At 37.5% G+C, this 15,176-nt stretch overlaps 1 long non-coding RNA gene across 1 annotated transcript; it reads right to left on the bottom strand.

Annotated features, from left to right (window-relative positions):
• Positions 1-1,916: 1,916 nt before the first annotated feature.
• LOC311439722 lies at positions 1,917-13,344 on the bottom strand. Its single transcript, XR_014694959.1, has 3 exons — positions 13,224-13,344; positions 2,511-2,677; positions 1,917-2,412 (listed from the first exon to the last, which is right to left on the bottom strand). It is a non-coding gene; the product is annotated as an uncharacterized lncRNA (long non-coding RNA).
• Positions 13,345-15,176: the final 1,832 nt, after the last annotated feature.

Here is a 15,176-nt window from a genome sequence, read left to right as displayed (position 1 = left end):
AAAATGTAGTCAATCTCCAACAAAATGTATTACAATCACTGAAGACAGGATCATGCAGACCTTCCAAATATTCTGTATGTGGCCTAGAAGTGTTCCTACTGTGCCAGACTTTGCAGGAGCCCTGTAGAAATCCCTAGGATGGCCCAGTGACAAGCTTTTGGAGCTGATGCAGTGGGGGTTGGCATCACTTGGTCTGTCTGCATTAATGCATCTGAAGCTGTGAGTCCATATGTGTGGGGTTACCCGTAAGCTGGGCAAAGCAGGAAAGTTTCGGTCAAGGTCACTTCACTCTTATCTTTACCTTAATGAAACATTGGCCTCCAGTGGCTGAAACCATTTTGAAAACCATTTTGAGAACCATTGGAGACTGTTAGGAGCAGCACCCTGGGAGCTCAGTTTCTCCTCTAATTTATGCTAATAAAATAGGATTTAAATGTATGAGTCATGACTGGTAGTGAACTGAACAGACTATCCTGTCCTTCACTTTTACTATTACGAAGATGTCTCTTCAGAACTCATAACACCTTTATGAACTGGAGAAGAGAAAACCTTCTCCTGAAAAGTATTATTGGCCATGTGTGTCTACAAAGTTGTATAGGCTAGGCAACCAGAGTTTGTTTGCCTATATTTTTTGTTTGTTTGTTATCTGTTTTCTTGTTATTGTTATCTGTTATCTTCGAATTGTTATCTGTTTGCCTTTTCCCTCCACTGAACTGTTCAGGACCTCATGATTTCTCTTACGTCATTTCTAAAGCAGTAATATATTAGTCCACACAACCTAGCTTAAACATGCCTGCCATATGGAATATAAAACAATAAAACAATTTTGATTTCTCATCAAGCAAATATTGTTTCACTTGTGGTTTTCTTTTTCCCCTCTCCCACTCCCACTGAGCATCCAAAGGAGCACTTTGACAACAACAAAATTCATTAGTCAAGCCAGCTCCTGTGATTTCATAACTCATTTCCCTTGTTATTCACTGTTGAATCATGGAGCAGAAGGTGGGTGTCTTGATCTTGAAGACAGGACAATGAAACAATATATTTCCATCAGATGATGGAAGAAAGGTTACAACCTGCTTTATACAGAATTCAATTAGGAATCACAGTAAGGGGAAGCTTTGTATTTGAAGTTTGTATTAACTCCTATAGATGCCAGAATGCTCTCAATCTATTTCTCTTTCATCTCTTTCCTCTAAAAGACTTTTAACTAATCACAACATTAGATTAGTTCAGTTAAAACAGTAGGAGATCAATTTTGTTTCAATGCCCTGGGAGAAAAAAATAGATTCCCAGATGTTTCATGGAAATCAACAAAAAAGATTCAATTGAGAAGCAATTCTGACTTTAAGCAAATTATCCAGTCAAGTATTTCTATTACACTGCTACATGGGCATTTTTGTATTACAAGGCATTTCCTACTGTTTAGTAGGAAAAGTGGACAGACTCAAGCAGACCGAGTTTTACCTGTTTGTGTCTTTAAAGACAGGACTGTATCAAATTAAAGCTAACTTTTGGTATACTCAATTTGCCTTTTAGATCTAAAGATTTTGGGGAAATGCTTTACCAAAAGATGAATTTGACACCTCTGGTAGGTCATATGAGGTCTTCTTTTGTTGTAAATTATGAGCGCCAATGCTATGTTAAAGTAGAAACTGAAATTTTTGTTTCTTGAAACATTCTGGACTATCACCATTTTATCTCCTTTAATGTTTTGAACAAGTAGAAATAAACTTTTCTCTCTCTTATTTGTGGGTATGCATATGTGTGTGGGTATCAAAATTAAAGTATCTGTACAAAACTGGTAAATGCAAATGTAAAAAGATTTGTTTGGAAATGAAAAAAAAAAAAACAGTTTTCAAAAATAAAAATAAAAATTTAAACTTTCTGATATTTCCAATTCTAGATATGTCATTTAAATCTGCTGTTCCAACAAACTGACCTTTTGAGGTAGTTTGACATTTAATTGTCTTCCTTTGTTTTGCAATACTTTATCAATGTGGAGTGGTAGATTGATTTTCTGATGATACATTTTTTCCTGATGAATCAGCAACCATCTGGAAGAAAATTGATATTTTGATGATTTTGATGCTTGATGGAGATTGTCTTCTGTGTGTGGATTTATGTCATGTATTTATGTTAACAATATTATTAGATTTATCAGTTATTTCCATAAAGTTTCAGTTCCAGAAGTTCATTGAGAGTATCGCTGAATAACTGAACCCATAGTCTCCTTGTATCAGTGAACAATGCTTTTGTTCTAGCCTCTTACTCATTGAGGTTGCAAAGGAGAAAATAATGATGAAGCTGCATCCTCTGTGCAGATGGCACATATTTGATGGTTCAGATCCTCTTCCACAAGTTGCTTATTGGTTTACTCATTTTGTTTACTATCTGCATCATGTCATTAATCTGAAGTGCAAGATCTCTGCGTTAGAAGTTATTTGAGCTACTTGGAAAATTATGGTCTCGTGCTAAAGAGAAAAATGAAGAAGATATTTATTTCCCACCTTCCATTTCATACATTCTTTATGAGACAGTGACTATTTGAAATCATCCTTTTGGTGGTTACTGCTGAGATCTCTGTTGCAAGTTGTGGACTGAGTTGAGGCTTCTCAGCCAGCAGATTTACTAGAAACAGGTTGCCTCCTGAGGACCATGGACCTGAGGTTAGGACCTGAAGAGCACGTCAGATGTATGGTTTAACAAAGCACTAAATTACATGCAATAGCTTGACCTAAAGTCTTTTGGAAAGTAGCTGATGTGCATTTGAACTTAGACTTAGAATTTTTAGCCACTGGCACTGCAACAATGAGAGAGAAGTGCTGACAGCTGCCCACTCTGCTTTTCTGCCAGACATCATCACCCTCATAACAAAAGCAGACAATTGGAAGACAAGTCCATCCTCTGAGCCCCTGAAATTCAAACCTTTCTGCATTCACTTCAGGGTCTACCTGGAGCCCAAATCTGTAGCAGTAACAACTGTCCCTGCAATAGACGGTGTAGGGTTTGCAGAGCCAACTCAAGTTTTTCTCAACAGTGGAAGTAAAAACGAATGCTACTCCTCAGACCTAAAGGAAATGCCAGCACACTCCTATCCAGGGAAGCAGAGAGTAAGGAGGGCTGAGGTGGAGGTTTGGAATTGGAGACACGGAGAGCTGTGTTTCTGCAGCTCTCCTGAAAGTGAGATGAACAAGATAGAGAGCAGACACATTCAACACAGCCACAGATCTGCGCACCCTGGGCCCTCAGCAGCAAGCAAGAATTTATGGAGTTCTTCCACAGCAGAGGAGCCTCAGCCTTCCCAGAGACCAATTGCTCAGCAGCCCATTCTACTGCTCAAGGAGTCCCCTGCTTGCGGTGTCATCACCTGGTCCTGCATGCTTTGCTTTCAGGGAATGATACACCAGAGCCAACCTAGAAATTCTGTGATTCTGTGATATTTCTAGGCAGCCATTGCTTTGGGAAGAATTTTTAAATGTCTTGGATTCTCTGTCCTAAGGCACTGAATGAGCATTGAACATCCCCATTGCCTACTGAATACTTACTACAGTTTTCTACATAGTACTTTCTAGTGTTTACTGCAACTGGTCCCCAATTCACTGAGGAGTTTTATACACCACCACTAATACAAGATAAGTCTTAACAATACAAATGATAAATTTACAGTGATAGAAAGCAGAGATTTCCAGGTAAATCATAATAAATTCAATAAACCTAAAATAGGATAATTTACCATCAGTTCTATTACTATTCTTGTCCGCCATGACAAAAAAACAAAACAAAACAAAAAAATCAAACAAACCTGCCGCCTTCTTCCCTTTAAATAAATAAATAAATAAACAAATAAATAAATAAATAAAGTTCAAGCTGTCCTTGGAGGTTCCAAGGAGATTTCGATCTTCCTTTCTTCCCTTCTCCCCCCAAACTCGTTCACTGCTGCTTCTAGACTAACAGAAGAGTGAATACATAAGAATTCAAACTAGGTCTTCCTTCGAGGGATGCAAAGGACAATCCAATGAATAATGTTGCGGGAGTGATTTGTAGTTTCCCCCAAAGAGTGAGCTGATTTGTTATGGATAGAACTCAGCCTGCTCCTCTGTTGAAAGCCAAATCTATGCAACTGATTTTCTTTTAATACATTTATAGTAAAGAACGATCCTGCATTTGATTGTGTGACTGATCACCTTGATACTCATAGCTGATATTCTACCCATGCAATCATAATTCTACACGTACCAACAAAAGAAAAAAAAAAAAAAAGCCATGTCTTGGCTGACTGCCTTACTTTCTCATTTCACTAGTGCAAAGGGCATCTGATTCAAATTCTTTAGAGACACATCTGTTGACAAGAAGTATTTTGTGTAATCATTTTAATATTTTATTCATAATGTGGCTTAAAAGGATAGCGCATGTGGATTTGACCAGAGAGACTACCCATTGGAAAGGCAAAATAATTGATTTTTGGTTGTGCTTGTTGATTAATGAATTAAAAACAAACAAACAACAACAACAACCAAAACTACACACACACACACACACACAAAAAAAAAAACTAACTGCAATTTTCCTGGAGTAACCATATATAATCAAGACCAAGTTTAATTTTTCAGGGCAGAAATTTACTGTTCCTGTAGAACTGAGGGAATTCAGATGTAATTTAAAAGTAATCTCTATTCAGAGTGCTTAAGTACAGTCTCTTATCTCAGAATCTGAATGGAAATTATTGAACACAATGTATTGAAGATAAGACTTGAAGATAAGCCTACTTCTGCTTTCCTTCTTTGGTAGGTACCTTACCCAGGCACTGACCCATGGCTGGGAGAGGACGGAGGGCTTTAAAAAGATAAAAATAGCTATGCATAGAGAATATAACAAATATCTTTCCCACCAGTTTTGTCTTCAATCAACAGAGATGTTATCTAGCTGTTTCTGAGCAATGTCATTCACCTAATTCTGTGCCATCACTCGACTGAATCAGAGATAAGACTGAGAAAAATGTAACCACTAAAACTGAGTAAAACTGACCAATGACATCACAGCAAGGTTTTGGACCATGTTGGGGTCACTTACATATACTAAGAGGAAAGACAGTCAGCTGCCATTGTATTTCTGAAAGTGCTTCCCTGTATGTCTGGTTTGGTCCTCTTTTCAGATTCACTATTACCAGATCTTACTGAACGAAAAAAAAAAAAAAAAAGAAGACTACTTCTCCCAGGTTGTGATCATTTGTATGGACAATTCCAGTATCATCAGCCATTTGGAGATACAGTCTCATCTGACAGCACTACTTTAACTATGTGTTTTTTGTTTTGTTTTTTTTTTGTTTGTTTGTTTTTTATCTGATTTGTTAAAGGAGGTATGACAACCTCAATGTTATAAGCATTACACAAGCATCACATGCAAGCAGCCACTGATGGGTTAACTGATGGGTTAATTTTGCAGCAAATCTGAAAGTAATAATAAGATGAAATTATACTAACTAGGGAACAAAGACTGTAATGGTAATTTTCCAGAGATACATTTATTCTGACTCAAAGGTATAAGCAAAGCGTTTAGATTGTATTTAAACCAGCTAATAAACTACTGCTACAACTATTGATAACAAGATTGTTGGAATGATGATACAGGTTCACTGTCCGTAGTTCTGAGCTCAGATTGTTCACTCATGCCAAAGTCTGCTACTGCATTCATAGTTTAGGCAAATTGTCTAAACTATGAATAAAGTCTGTTATTGAATTCAAGGACATTTAGACATTCATTTTTGAAGCTCTGACATAGAGAATTTTGTAGGAGATGAAGCTAGAGGTGAATGTGACAACTTCTTGTGAGTCTGTCAAGTAGTGAAATGGTTAATTGATGCCAGTGTGGCCAGGTGTAAGAAGAAAGATGTGATCAACATTTGCTAATTTATTTAAAGGGGAAAAATCCTTTGGCAATAATCCCTTGATTTGTAAGAAATGGGGGCAGGCTGGCAAAGTTTAAGTGATTGAAAATGATGCCCATGGCCTTCTGTAAAATCTGATTACAGCTCCAATGATCGATGAGTTGCCATTAGCGAAAGGAAAAAAGTTCAGAAATTGAGCCAAGTAAATCAAGAAAGACCTTTTGAGTTTACAATGAACACTTCAACATGATTCAAAAAGTATTTTAACCAAGATTTCATTTTCTTTAAATGTATGTTACCTTCAGAATATGAACTATTCATTTCCATGAGTCCTTTATGAGCCAGACATTCATATAGTCTGAAAAGATGTCCAGATTTGCCTGCTGGCTTTTCAAGGCTCCCTTTGATTTACTTCAATGATAGTGGGAGCCTTTGGCTGACATCTGGATGAAACTCTCTTCCTTTCAGCCACAGGTGGGTCAGATACATGAAATTTTAAATTCTTATTTTTGCATTTAAACTAAGAAATCAGTTTCAGCTTCAGCAAAATATGCTATCAATTCCTGTTATGACTGGCAAACTCACTCCACAGGAAAATAAAAAGCAAAGTGAAAACTAACTGAAAATCTGAAAAAAAAAATAAAAAATCTAACATTGTAAATAGTAGAGTGACAGGTGTGACTGGTTCACTGACTCAATAGAGAAAAAGTTTTAATTTTAAGAAAATATTTAGTAAATTATAAAAATCAGAATATTAAAAAGTAGATTTATTCCATTTTATTATAAATAACATATTTCTTCTGGATTTGAACTTTCAAATATAAATGTTTTTATTTTTAGAATAGAGAATATCTAAAAAAAAAAAAAAAGATTTTTGATTCAAAGCATAACTCCTTTTTTGGTTTGATGAGAAAAATATTACTTTTATTCACTGAGAAAAGAAGGTTATCTTGCCAGTCAAACTACCCAAGAAAGAGATGATCTCAAGCAGAATTGAAGCTCATCTATGAATATTTGTCCTAGCCTGAAGCTGAGGCTCAGCTTACTATTTTATAATTTTCTTTCAAGGATTTTGAACTAAAGTCTCAGCTCCTTAGCTCCAACTAACTACCTGTACAGATCAGGACTGATCCTGGTCTCTTTTTTAAAAAAAATATTTATTTATTTATTTATTTTTATTTTGATTCAGAATAAATCATCTGTAATTTAAAAACATTGTCTTTGGAGTTATACTGGATGCCACTTCCTTTGAGCTTTTAGTCTGAGATCAGAAGCCTTTCTACAACATCAGCTTTTTGCTGATAGTCAACTACTCTGAGGTGTTACAGGGTGAATCAGAACATCTCTCAATTGATTTTTTTAGTATACTTGAGATTATGGCCAGTGCCTCCACAATGTTTTTGCCATTTTTACACAGGAATATCCTAGCTACACATGAAAATTCTTGAAAGCAGATGTATCACTAAGGTAGCATTTGAGAATTTCTAAATTAGACCAAATTATGTAATGCAAACAGAACGGCAACAGGCAACCTCTTCCCTTACTAGGCCTCCTAGGGAGCTTTGTGACATACATAAATGAATTATGGGTAAGTCAATTGCAGTTTCTTCTTAATCATACAGGGTAATGTAGTTTTGTGCTAATTAAGAAATAGATATTAAGCTAAAACAATTTGGGTAAGAAATTATAAAGATGTGATTGTATGTTAGACAGCCATGTGAATAGACTCATTCCCAGATTGTTAAAGCAATGTGCATTTTGATAAGATACCTGGAAAACCTGACTATAACAACAAAATACCCTTCATAATTACATTATTAGTGATTATTATTTGAAATTATTATTTCTTGTCCAGATAAGCCAACATGAGTTTATGAGAAGAAAAAAGAAGTGCAGCCTGTTAAGAGAGTGGAAGGGCTTTGGTGAGCCCCTTACTCTTTGCGTGTTCAGAGCGCGTTGTAAATCCCTAGCCCTTTGCCAAAGTGGGTCATTCCAAGCTGAGTCTTTTAAACAGCTTCTCCTCATGTTTTTGAAGATGCAGGCCTGATAAGGCACCAAAGAGAAGTTCCACACAAGACACCTTCCATCTCCACCTCCCTGTACTTCATCATCCTTTGCTGAATCTCTGGTGGGAATGCAAAGTGACATCATAAGTGGGAACTTATTGATGTAAGAGATGTCCCTGAAAGAGGGACAGCAGAGGGAGCAATGTTGCCATTTCAATTAAACCTGTTAAGGATGGCTGGAACAGCTTGGTGTAAGCTCAGTGAAAGACAGATAAGTACTGCTTGTTGACTGCTATTTTTAATTAAGCAAAAATAACACTTCAGCAATCGTGGGACTGATGATGCGGCAACTTGCCAGCTTCATTATTACCGACATCCTATTCCTAGGTCTGTCCTGGATTGCTCTTCAAGCACTCTTCAGCATCATTCCTCCTCATTTCCCAGGAGACTGAAGTTCATATTGGTTAAGGGGTGGTTTGGAATTGCAAAAGCACAAAGTCAAGAAGTTGTAGCAGAGTCAATATCTAAATTTGCATGACTTTTAAGAGTTTTCTGTCTTTTCACCATTGTCTTTCATGACATTTTACAGGGCATAATCAGGAACCCCAGAATGACTTATTGAGGCTTGCCTCTTTTTGCCATGCTGATCTTGTACAGTACATACAGATCAAACAACAAAAGCTAACTAATAGCTATAAGATCCTTTAGAGAAAAGACCTTGTGGCATACTTAGCCTAGTTTCTGCAGTTACAGACAACATCATGGACCAAACTCCATCTTAAAAGTAAAGATTCATTTTCCTCTGTTATGGGATGTATGCTCCAGAACTGCCTTGGTCCAATGGTTAGAAATAAATCTGTCATTACTGTTAGTTTTGACTTGATCATTCATGGGCCAGTAACTTTCTTCTGAAATTTTTCTCTTCAACCAAGCCAGTATAAGAAAACGTCATCTCATGAAGTAGCCAGTTTTCTTTAATTTATTTCCAGTCTTTCAGTAAGGTTGGATCAAAGAATCCTTTATTGTTTACATGATTGTTTGGCATTAGTTCTTTGGACCAGATATGGGATCCTAACTGTTGTTACTGTGCTATGGAATACACACATATCCTAGGGTGTAGTAATGTGCACTAGCAGCGAACGTAAAAGGCAGGGGAGCTGGCATTTCACACCTCTAACACCCGACTGCTGTTCCCGATCTTGAGCTTTCAGATCCCCTGCAACTCTCCTTTGCCCTTCAGTTAAATAGGTGTAGTAGCTACACTCACCTTTTTTTATGGGCTAATCTGAAAAATGCTGAAAAAAAAATGTATGGCAGCTAAGTACAATGCTTTTCCAAGCTAACTTTATCTAAACTTGCTTCCTGTATACTCCATGTAAGTACAAGTTGTATTTAATGCAAATGTTTTCTCCACTCCTGTCATAAAGGACGTCAGCAATTGAAGAAAAATTCAGGGCATTTGGGATTAGGCTATAAAAAACCTCCACACTTGAAATAACCCATCCCCCATCTATTTTAATTTAAAACCTGCTTAAAACCCATTTTTAAATTTCCAGTGCTGTTATAGGGTGCTTTAACACACATGAAGCAAATGAAATTATTTTGTAATGAAAGTCTTGTCATACATCATTAGGATCTTCCTCCTACCTATAGGGCCATTTAGGAAGCTGAATAAATCTATCCAGCTTTATAGCTGTAGAGACGGTACATTAAGTTTGCTGGTCCCAGAGTGCCTGAAGAAATCCAAACACAAGTATTCTTCAAGTCCAGGAGATTTTATTTTCTAACTTCCAAATATAGATGGGTAGAGATCTTCAAAAGCACATCTTTAGCTAGCAATTGTGAGCAGAGGTCTGCAAGCTTTAAGGAGACATTTTTCACAAAGCACCCTGAAAAACGTGAGCACTAAACTGATAGTGAACTCAAATCAATCTCCTTTTCACATCCATGTTGTTGGTCTTTTCAAGGCACAGAAACCTAGTATTCTGAACACTTATTTAGTCAGTATCACACAGAATCACAGAATTTTCTAGGTTGGAAGAGACCTCAAGATCATCGAGTCCAACCTCTGACCTAACGCTAACAGTCCTCACTACAGTACTGGATCTTGCTATAAACTGCAAACAGCTGTAGTCAGCTCTCAGATATCATGACATCCTGGGATATTGGCCATCAACACCCTGACCAAGAGTGACACTCCCAGAGCTTACTGAACTCTCAGCTGTGAGAGCACAGCTACAGCTGGGGCTGCAGCACAAGTTGTGTCATAGAATTGCTCAGGATTAAGAAGCTGGTCATAGCATCCATGGAAGCATATACTAAAAGAAATATTGGATTTTTGGGGTACTTTTTGGTAAGACAAAATCCAAACCACTGTAGTTCCCTTCTTTCAGAAAATCATTGCCTTATGTCTAAGATAGATTTTATGGTTAGCTTCCTACATAGCTCACATTTGGCTGCAGAGACTACTGCAGTTCCTAACCAGTGTATGAAGCACAATCAAACTGGGTCTGCAGCTCAAAGTCAGGGGAAGAAGACTACAGAAATCTTTGCAGAGCTCACTCACAGGGTGGTGATCTCCTTGTTTATTGATGGGAAGTAAAAAATGCCTCCCCACCCTTCATCCACCTGTTTAAAATATAATGCACATTTCATAAGGCCAAGATTTCTGGAACTGGTTTTAGTTATGCTTTTCTTTAGGGCAAAATTGATCAGTCTCTCTGTGTTGCAAATATTATATGAACACAGATAAGCTCTGGCCTGAAAATAGGAGTTCCCAATATGAGTATATTTTGTCTCATCAACTGCCTGTATGATTAGCTCTATCCTGCTTGAAGAGCAGGATCAATATGCCTACACAGTGGAGGAGCTAAACCCTGCTAAGAAGGTTGAAGTTAGTGCTCCCAGATCTCCTAGTTTTGATCTCTCTCATCATTTCCCCAGATTGAGCACCAAGGTATGGAGCATGTTCAAGATCTAGCCCTCAGGATCATGGCCAAAACTTTCACATGAACATTAAATGATAGAAGAAAATGAGTCTTAATTTCAGCAGAAGCCAAGACTGCTGGCCTTGTCTGGCAGTGCCTGAAGCATCCTCAGTTAAGAATTACAGCCAAAACAGTGTGTGAAAGCAGAGGAAAGCTGTCCATTTTTTATTGGAGGAGAGTAAATAAGAGAGATATCGGACACAGTTTACCAGCAGAGAGTTGCAAACTGAACTAGGAATTACTGTATTCAGTTTCTAAAGCTGTCAACGAATGGGGAGGAAGAAGATGGGGTAAGAACATGTTTGTTCTTACAGAGTAAAATAAATTTAGCAGCTCTTTTGAGACGGTGAACTTGTCTTTGACAGTTACTATTTGTGTCAGTGGCTGAGCTGTTGCTCTGTTTGCATTCATTCTCTGCAAAACACTGCATTCTTTAGGCAATTTGAAAATCTTAAATCCATCTTTTCAAAATAAAGTTTCTAACCATAGATGAGCAAAACTGCTTCTTGGAGGCTGGATAAGTAGAAAAGGGTTATTTGATTATACGGAACAAAAGACCATTTTGCCTATTTCTCCTGCCCTGATGTTTAGCAGAGGAGGACTTGGGCCTCTCGTAAACATCTGAGACCAAAAAAAATCTCATTTCAAATGCATTGACCTCTACACAGAGGGAGTTTCAGAGACTGAGAATACCTACCTATTGTCTGTTTCTTTTCTAACCTACATATGTACACACTTTAAAGTCTCCCCTTGCTCTCAGTGGTTACTTGTAAACTGTCTTAGACTTCATATTAAGCTTAGGTTTTAGCTTTTTGCTTCCACTCTGGAGGGAAAGCCAGACTCAAACACCATTGATAAACAGTTAAAAAGATATCATTAAACTCTGAGTGTTCTCTGTTTTGAAGGCCTTTAGGGTGAAGGTCTGGAAGAGATTGTCCAAATTCAGCTTCAGATGGCAAGATGGGGAAGGAGTCCCTGGACAAAAGAAGGGGTTGAAGCTTTCCAAGAAAAATATGGTACAGAAACAATTACACTGCTGTGTAATTAGGAGACTAATAAAAAACAAAACAAACAAACAAAAAACAGTAACAACAAAAAAACACACCACAGATCTCCCTTTTCTAAATTTGGAACTAGTAAGAACATTCCCTGCCTTTTAATTAAATTCCTTGCCTGTTAAATTGGCCAGCAGATACTTCAGAAGCGGCTACTAGGTATTTATTGCACATTGTTGCTCAATTTTATGTGCTCTAGTAGTGTGAAAGCACACATTCAAGCAAGGGGACAGAGGGAAAGCCCCAGGGCTGCAGTTAACTACCAAAGTGTATGTTCTGCTGGAATAGAGAAAATCAGGTGTTCTCTCTGATGAGCCTTGCAGGTTTGTCTGAACCATCCTGGCAGGTTGGCTCCTGGTTTAAAAACCTCCTTCAGTTTAGAGGTAATGGATAAAACTCCCCAGAATAAACCACCAGAAAACCCTACAGATCAAAGCACCAAGATAAATGGATGAAAACCAAGGGAAAGCATAAGTTTTTACTGTAACACAAAACATAAGCTTTTTATTTTTACATGCATCTCCTTGCTGCCCCTGAGCCTCAGACACCACTGTGCTAAGCAGTAAGACAGCATGACAATAGACAGCATCTGCCTCCAGAGAGGAACCAATATAAATAAACAAAGTAAGAAAGATAGGGCAAATATTAAAAAACAGCATTTTATCATAATCAATGCTTGAATTTGTAGGAGCCTTGAAGAAACACTGGTGCAATCAAAAGCATGTTTGTTTTTCCAATTATACCAGCTCATCTAACAATGAAATACCCTCTATTAACACTTTGTTTGCCTATAACATCAAATTATTTTGGCCACAATAACATTGCAATTACTTAAGTTTCCAGAATATTTATATTTACTTAAATTTTATGCTCAATTAAGCAAATCTTGATAGGGAAAAGACTGTGTTCATAATGCAGATGGTGTTCGCGCCACACATTCGTACAGCATTCTTACTAGCTTGGAAAGCCAGTCAAATCAAGGACAAAGAACAGGTCAAAAACTTGAAAAATAACATTGACACAACAGATATTTCCAAGTCTTTGTTTTTCTGTAGCTGAAAGGGAAGTAGCCATCATCACCCAGCTCTCCAGAGAAGCAATGTGTTTTTTTAGCTTAAGTGCTTCCTTTGAAATTTTGTCATTTTCTGTATTAATGAAAGCTCAGTATTTTAATCATTAAAGCTTAGAATAATCCACACAGAACTATAAAAACTGCAGCAAGTGAGAAGCATCTTTTCCAACAGGAAATGCTTTAAAGAGATACAAGAAAGAGAAGAAGAGAACATACCTTAGTTATCGCACCCAGATACCGTGTCTGGGTAAAGCAATTAAAGACCTCAGCTGGCAGGAGAAAAAAATAAATTAAGTAAAGTATAACAAGGTAGGCAGTGTAATAAGAGTAAAGTAGAGGGAAGCCTCAGTCCTGTAGGGACCAGAGTTATGACAAGTGCTCAACCACAGAGCATAAGAACAAATCAGAGTTCCTTAGGCTTTATAGATCCCTTGCACAGCAGGGGCTTATATCCAACCTAATAGAAGGAGAGAAAGAGGGAGAGGAGAGGCAGAAGGTGCTGGTGGAGCGGGATAAATATTGTCCTCATTGCAGGGGAAGAACACCCACAATACATCTCTGACTATATTAGCTGTAGATCAAGATTCAGTCTGATATACTAAAACAGGCTGTTTATGAAAATCTAAGAACTAAGTATTTTATATTCTTGTTGTTTAAAACCCAAGAAGAGAAGATTTAGGCAAGAGCCTGAGGAAGGTTAACAAGATAGTTTTGCACATGTTTACAAAGAGCTTGTCTTGAGCCAGATAAAAAGGATGATCATATCTGTTTGATTATCAAACAAATTACAGCTTCCAGCTGCAGCACATTATGCTTTAACCAGGCTGAGCCACAAAAACAGATGAGAAACTTCCTTCCAAAACGAGGAATAGATTATTGCTTATCTGGTGGTCTAAAATGTCCCTCTTTTTTTTAAGCCCCTGGCTAATGTCTCAGGCTCCCTCATATATCAGTCTGGGATGAAAGTCCATTGCCTTAAAAAAAGTTTTTTTTTTTTCTCCTAATACTTCTTATATAACACACCTGTGGAATTGATTAACATAGCTGCAAAATAATTAATGTATAAGTCAGTTTTTAGCCTACCTCTTACAATGTTTTTGCATCACAATTAACATTTAAAGTGAAGAGGTGAAGTACAAATTTACTAAAACAGATAATTTATAAGTTTGATTTCCTGCAGTACCAGACAAATGTCTCAGAAAAACAGGTTAAAGCATTACACGGAATGATGAGCATTAGAAAAAGGCTACTGATTAACAGTTATATCAGCAACAAAAAGGTAGAAATGAGTCAATGTTTACTCAAAAAAAAAAAAAAAAGAAATTATGTTTGAACTTTTCTGAAGACTGCTTCCTCTGGGCCATCTGAAGGCCTCAAGATGACATAAAAACATTCTGCAAGACTCCCTGGTGTTGGATGAAAGGGTGATGAGAGAAACCGGCTGGCCCCATATCTACTGTTTTGAGAATTTATCAAATTTACATATATCAATGTACGATATCCATCAACATAGAGAAGTAGTAAGTGTCTCCATTTTCACTCCAACCACTGGGATCCTCCAACTGCAGACCTGTGCTGCTGAAGCCCAGATATGACCTTGCCAAGTAATTGCGGGAAGCCTACAGCTGCTGGCAGGTGCATGAAAGACAAATGAGCCTAATAAACTACTAAGAGAATTAGTGCTAGACTATTAAGTCTAGGTCCCTAGTGATATGAAGGTATTTAAAAATCAAAGGGAGTTAGGAGTCCAAGTAAAGGTGCAGCCTTAGTCCTACAGATAGGTATCTATACTGGAATTCTTGGAGCCATCAGATGGGCTCTGGATTCCTTTGGAAAAATCAAATGAAAAACAGACAAACAAAAAAACCTACCACCACCAACAACAACCAAACCAAACCAAGCCAAGCCAGCCCAGGCAAGCCAAGCCAAACCAAACCAAACCAAACCAAACCACCACCACCACCAAAAACTGAAACTCTGTAGAGCGTTTCTTGCTGCAGAAATCTTTCTTTGCTTTGGGCAATATATCTTTCAAAACAACTGACTTTCATTTCAGATATTCCAGTCATCCCATATACTACTCCCAAAATTTCCAGCCTGCATCCTTTTCTGGAAGAGCTTTAACAGTTGTTCTGTTCTGACACTTGACTTTCCAGCCAGATTTGGGAT

This window comes from Aythya ferina (assembly GCF_964211825.1).
Source record: "Aythya ferina genome assembly, chromosome: 7".
In the NCBI taxonomy this organism is placed as follows: domain Eukaryota; kingdom Metazoa; phylum Chordata; class Aves; order Anseriformes; family Anatidae; genus Aythya; species Aythya ferina.
Note: the sequence above shows the minus strand (reverse complement) of the source record. Positions and strands in the feature narration are given on the sequence as shown.